Source organism: Arvicanthis niloticus, chromosome 4 (genome assembly GCF_011762505.2).
Source record: "Arvicanthis niloticus isolate mArvNil1 chromosome 4, mArvNil1.pat.X, whole genome shotgun sequence".
Classification (NCBI taxonomy): domain Eukaryota; kingdom Metazoa; phylum Chordata; class Mammalia; order Rodentia; family Muridae; genus Arvicanthis; species Arvicanthis niloticus.
The window spans coordinates 54,722,251-54,728,649 of NC_047661.1; positions in this window are offsets into that span (position 1 = coordinate 54,722,251).

The window sequence follows — 6,399 nt, forward strand, 5'->3', positions numbered from 1 at the left end:
CCTTCCCACTTGTGATTGCTTTTTTCTTCCTCCCCAGTGGGACTGAGATGTCCTCAATGGGGCCCTTCAGCCTGTTGGGTTTTTTAGTTTTGTGCACTATATCTTGAATATTCCATACATTTTTTGGCTAATATCTACTTATTCGTGAATACATACCATGCATGTCCTTTTGGGTCTGAGTAACCTCCATCCATTTGCCTACAAAACTCAGTATGTCCTCATTCTTAATAGCTGAGTAGTATTCCATTGTGTAAATGAACCACATTTTCTGTATCCATTCTGTTATGGGACATCTGGGTTGTTTCCAGCTTCTTGCTATTACAAATAAGGCTGCTATGAAAATAGTGGAACACCTGCCCGTGTGGCATGATGGAGCATATTTTTGGTATATTCCCAAGATTGGTATTGCTGGGTCTTCAGATAGATCTATTTCCAATTTCCTGAGGAATCTCCAGATTCATTTCCAGAGTGGTTGTCACAGATTGCACTCCCACTAGCAATGGAGGAGTGTTCCCCTTTCTCCACATTCTCGCCAACATGTATTGTCACCTGAGGTTTTGATCTCAGGGTCGTTTGATTTGCATTTCTCTGATCACTAAAGACTTTGAACATTTCTTTAGGTGCTTTTCAACCATTCAAGATTCCTCTGTGGTGAATTCTCCTTTTAGTTCTATACCCCATTTTTTGATTGAGTTGTTTGGGTTTTTGGTGGTTAGCTTCTTTAGTTCTTTATATATTTTTATATTAGCCTTCTATTAGATGTGGGGTTAGTGAAGTTTTTTCCCAATATGTAGGTTGCTGATTTGTCTTATTGACTATGTACTTTGCATTATAGAAGCTTTCCAGTTTCATGAGGTCTCATTTATCAATTCTTGATCTCAGAGCAAGAGCCATTGGAGTTCTGAATAGGAAATTTCCCCCTGCGCCAATGAGTTCAAGAATTTTTTCCACTTTTTCTTCTATTAGATTCAGTGTTTCTGGTTTTAGGTTGAGGTCCTTGATCCACTTGCAATTGAGCATTGTGCATGGTGGCAAATATGGGTCTATTTTCATTTTTGTACATACAAACAGCCAGTTAGACCAGCAACATTTATTGAAGAAGCTTTCTTTTTTCTATTGTATATTCTTGGCATCTTTTTCAAAGATCAAGTGTCTGTAAATATGTGGTTTTATTTCAGGGTCTTTAATTTAATTTTTATTTTTTTGATCGTGTCTGTCTCTGTACCAATATCATGCATTTTTTATCAGTATTGTTCTGTAATAAAGCTTGAGGTCAGGGAGGTGATTCCCCCAGCCATTTTTTTATTGTTAAGAATTGGTTTTGCTATGCGTTTTTTTTTTTTTTTTTTTTTTTTTTTTTTGCCTTTCCAGATGAATTTGAGAATTGCTCTTTCCATGTATTTGAATAATTAATTTTGTTGGGATTTTGATGGGGATTGCATTGAATCTGTAGATTGACTTTGGTAGGATGGCCATTTTTCGTATATTAATTCTGCCATTCCATGAGCATGGAAGATCTCACCATTTTCTGTGATCTTCTTCAATTTCTTTCATGAAAGATTTGACGTTATTGTCATACAGGTCTTTCACTTGTTTGGTTAGTTACCACAAGATATTTTATATTATTTGTGGCTTTTATGCAAGGTGTCATTTCACTAATTTCTTTCTCAGCCTGTTTAGCATTTGTATAAAGGAAAGCTACTGATTTATTTGAGTTAATTTTATATCAGGCCACTTTGCTGAAGTTATCAACTGGAGAAGTTCTCTGGTAGAATTTCGGGGTCACTTATGTCTATCATCTGCAAATAGTGATACCTTTATTTCTTCTTTGCAAATTTGTATTTGATGTCATTTTGTTTTGTTTTGTTTTTGTTTGTTTGTTTTTGTTTTGTTTTTGTTTTGTTTTTGTTTTTGTTTTTTGTTTGTTTGTTTTTTCGAGAAAGGGTTTCTCTGTATAGCCCTGGCTGTCCTGGAACTCACTCTGTAGACCAGGCTGGCCTTGAACTCGGAAATCTGCCTGCTTCTGCCTCCCAAGTGCTGGGATTAAAGGCATGCGCCACCACCGCCCGGCGTCATTTTGTTTTCTTATTGTTCTACCTAGCACTTCATTAAGTAGATACAGGGAGAGTGGTAATCCTTGTCTTGTTCCTAATTTTACTGGGATTGCTTCAAGTATGTCTCTATTTAGTTTGATATTGCCTGTTGATTTGCAGTATATTGCTTTTATTAGGTTTAAGTATGGGCCTTGAATTCCTGATATCTCCAATAATTTTAACATGAAGGGGTGTTGTAGTTTGTCAAATGCTCTTTCTGCATCTAAAAAGATGATCATATGATTTTTTTCTTTGAATTTGTTTATATAGTGTATTACTTTAATGGATTTTTGTATATCGAACCAACTTTGCATCCCTGGAATGAAGCCTACTTGATTATGGTGAATGATGGTTTTGATGTGTTCTTGGATTTGGTTTGCAAGAATTTTATTGAGTATTTTTGAATCAATATTCATAAGCGAGATTGGTCTGAAGTTTTCTTTTATGGTTGGGTCTTTGTGTGGTTTAGGTGTCAGAGTAATTGTGGCTTCAAAGAACAAGTTAGGTAGTGTTGTCTCTGTTTCTATTTTATGCAATAGTTTAAGAAATATTGGTATTAGGTCTTCTTTGAAGGTCTGATACAATTCTATACTAAAACCATCTGGCCCTGGGCTTTTTTTTTTTTGTATGTTTTTAATAATTTTTTATATTTTCTCATGCGATATAGGCCTGTTTAGATTGTTTACCTGATCATTAACTTTGGCATGGGGTATCTGTCTAGAAAACTATCTATTTCATGTAGATTTTCCAGTTTTGTTGAGTATAGGCTTTTATAGTAGGATTTGATGAATTTTGAATTTCCTCCATTTCTGTTGTTATAGCTCCCATTTCATTTCTGATTTTGTTAATTTGGATACTTCCTCTGGGCCCTTTAGTTTGTTTGGCTAGGGGTTTATCCATCTTGCTGATTCTCTCAAAGAACCAGCTTTTGTTTTTTTTCATTTAAGAATTCTTCTCTTTGTTTGCTCTCTTTGTTTCTATTTGGTTGATTTGGGCCCTGAGTTTGACTATTTCTTGAGTTTGCTTCTTTTTGTTCTAGAGCTCTCAGATGTGCTGTTAGGTTGTTAGTGTAAGATTTCTCCAGTTTCTTTACCAGGGCACTTAGTGCTATGAAATTTTCTCTTAGCACTGCTTTCATTGTGTCCCATAAGTTTGGGTATGATATTTCAAGATTTTTATTAAATTCTAAAAGGTCTTTAATTTCTTTATTTCTTCCCTGATCAAGTTATTATCGAGTAGAGAGTTGTTCAGCTTCCATGTGCATGTGGGGTTTCTATTGTTTTTGCTGTTATTGAAGACAAGCCTTGGGTCATGGTAATCTGCTAGTATGTATGGGATTATTTCCATCTTCTTGAATCAGTTGAGGCCTGTTTTGTAACCAATTATGTGGTCTATTGTGGAGAAGGTACCATGAGGTGCTGATAAAAGGGTGAAGAAGGTGTATTCTTTTGTTTCAGGGTGAAATGTTCTGTAGATATATATTAAATTCATTTGGTTCATAACCTCTATTAGTTTCACTGTGTCCCTGTTTAGTTTCTGTTTCAATGTCTTCTCCATTGGTGAGAGTAGAGTGTTGAAGTCTCCCAATATTATTGTGTGGGTTTCAATGTGGTTTTTTGAGCTTTAGTAAAGTTTCTTTTATGAATGTGGATGCTCTTGTATTGGGGCATAGATGTTCAGAATTGAAACTTTTTCTTGGTGGATTTTCCCCTTGATGAATATGAGGTGTCCTTCCTCATTATGCTTGATAACTTTTGGTTGAAAGTCTATTTTATTGGATATTAGGATAGCAACTCCAGCTTGTTTCCTGGAACCATTTGCTTGAAAGACCCTTTTCTATCCTTTTACTCTGAGATTGTGTCTGTCTTTTTTATTGAAGTGTGTTTCTTATATGCAGCAAAATGCTAGATCTTGTTGGCTTATCCAGTATGTTAGCTTATGTCTTTTTGTAGGTGAGTTGAGTCCATTAATATTGAGAGATATTAAAGAGAGATGGCTGTAGGTTCCTGATATGTTCATTTTTGTAGGTGGTTTTATATGCTTGTGGTTCTATCCTTTTGGTTTTGGTGTGAGATGTTTAATATCTTGTCCGTTTTTTGTTGTTGTTGTTGTTGTTCAGGCACCTTCCTTATATTGGAGTTTTTCTTCTAGGATCCCTCTGTAGGGATGAATTGGTAGACACTGTTTGAATTTGGTTTTGTCCTGGAAAATTTTGTTTTCTCCATCTATGTTGTTTGAGAGTTTTGATGGGTATAGTAGCCCGGGCTGACATTTGTGTTCTCTTAGAGTCTGCATGACCTCTGATCAGTCTCTTCTGGCTTTCATAAGTCTCTGTTGAGAAGTCTGGTGTAATTCTAATAGGTTTACTTTTGTATGTTACTTGGCCCTTTTCCCTTGCAGCTTTTAATATTCTTTCTTTGTTTTGTGCATTTAGTATTTTGATTTTTATGTGAGGAGAGGATTTTCTTTTCTGACCCATTTATTTGGTGTTCTATAGGCTTCTTGTACGTTTATGGACATCTCTTTCCTTAGGTTGGGGAAGTTTTCGTCTATGACTTTGTTGAAGACTTTTTCAGGTCATTTGAGCTGGAAATTTTTGCTCTCCTCTATTCTGATTATTCTTTTGTGTCCTGTCCTATATTTTCTAGATGCTTTGAATTAGGAGTTTTTTACATTTTGAATTTTCTTTGACAGTTGTGTCAATGTCTTCTATAGTATCTTCTACACCTGAGCTTCTCTCTTCTAACTCTTGTAATTTTTTTTTATTGGTGATACTTATATTTGTAATTCCTGGTCTCTTTCCTAGGTTTTTCCATTTTCAGGTTTGCCTCCATTTGTGTTTTCTTTATTATTTCTACTTTTAGGTCTTGGATTGCTTTATTCAATTACTTCACTTGTTTATCTGTGATCCTGTATTTCTTTCAGTGAGTTATTGATAGTCTCCTTAAAAGACTCAATTATCTTCATGAGATAGGATTTTAGGACAGATTCCTGATTTTCAGATATGTTTATTCAGGGCTTGTTGTAGTGGGAGAACTGGGGTCTGATGATGCCCATGTATGTTGTCTTCTGTTGCTCATCATTTTGTGCTTGCCTCTCACCATCTAAATATCCCTGGTGTTTGTTGGTCTGTGTGACTTTGTCTGGAGTCTGCGGGGGTTTTTTTGTCCCTGGGTTGTTTCAGGTCTCCTGGTAGGCTTGCTGCCCTGGCTGTAGCAGACCACTTGTGGGGCCTATCAACTAGGTGCTCTTCAGAGGGGCAAAGAAGCTGCAGATCTTTTGTCCTAGCTGCAGTAGATTTCCTGGGAGGTCTTCAGACTGTTGAGTCTTCAGTGAAGCAGTAAATCTGTTGTCCTGTGTGGAGATGTTCTCCAGGGGGTGGCTGCAGACTGTGGTTTCTGTTTCCTTGTGTACAGCAGTACTCCAGGAAGGCTTTCAGTCTCTCCAGTCACTTGTCCAGCATGTCTTCAAGCTATGGTGTCACCTGCTCTGAGTGCAGTGGATCCTCTAGGATGTCTCAGGATATGGTGTCTTCACGGGAGCAGATGAGCTTGCAGTCTGCCCCAGCAGAAAAGACCAAGCTGCAGGGCTCTTTCTTTCTTTTTTACTTAAGCATTTACTTAAATTTTTATCTTCCATGGACAAGCATATTTCTCTAGAGGACATTTAAAAAATGTCTTTGCAACATTGGTTATGAATTTGCTTTTGAAACTTGTCTATTCCACATTTCACTTTCCATGGGTCTTTTTTGTTGTTCTCATTACACTGATGCCTTGACACTAGACTCTGTAGATTTTTAAAATGTGAGAGTGAAAGTAACTTTCCCTAAACTCTAAAAGAAAAAGATTCCCAGAAGCTAAGGTGTTCCCATATATCATTACTATCAGCAGATTCTTAATTAAATTATTTGTTACAGAGAAAAAACTAATCCCTCATATGGTAAACAGAAAAAAATGGATTATTATAGCAAAATAATGTAATTATGGCAGCTTTAAAGGACATGAGAAACTATTGATGAATCACAAGGACACTGTCTTGTTCATTTAATGTTGAGATACTATGGTATGTGATGATAATTTATGTCCACAGAGAACAAAGAGTAGAGTTTCCATGGGCTTAAATTTTGACAAAGCAAAGAACAAGCAAATGTGGATTACTATTTATGTTATTCATATTTTCTTTTACTTTTGAATTGATATTAGATATAGTTTTATATTTAAAAACAGTTGGAATTTATTCTTTATGTCATTTCAACTGCAACTTAAATGCATAAAGGAGGTATATAAATTGGTCCTAAGACTGTGGT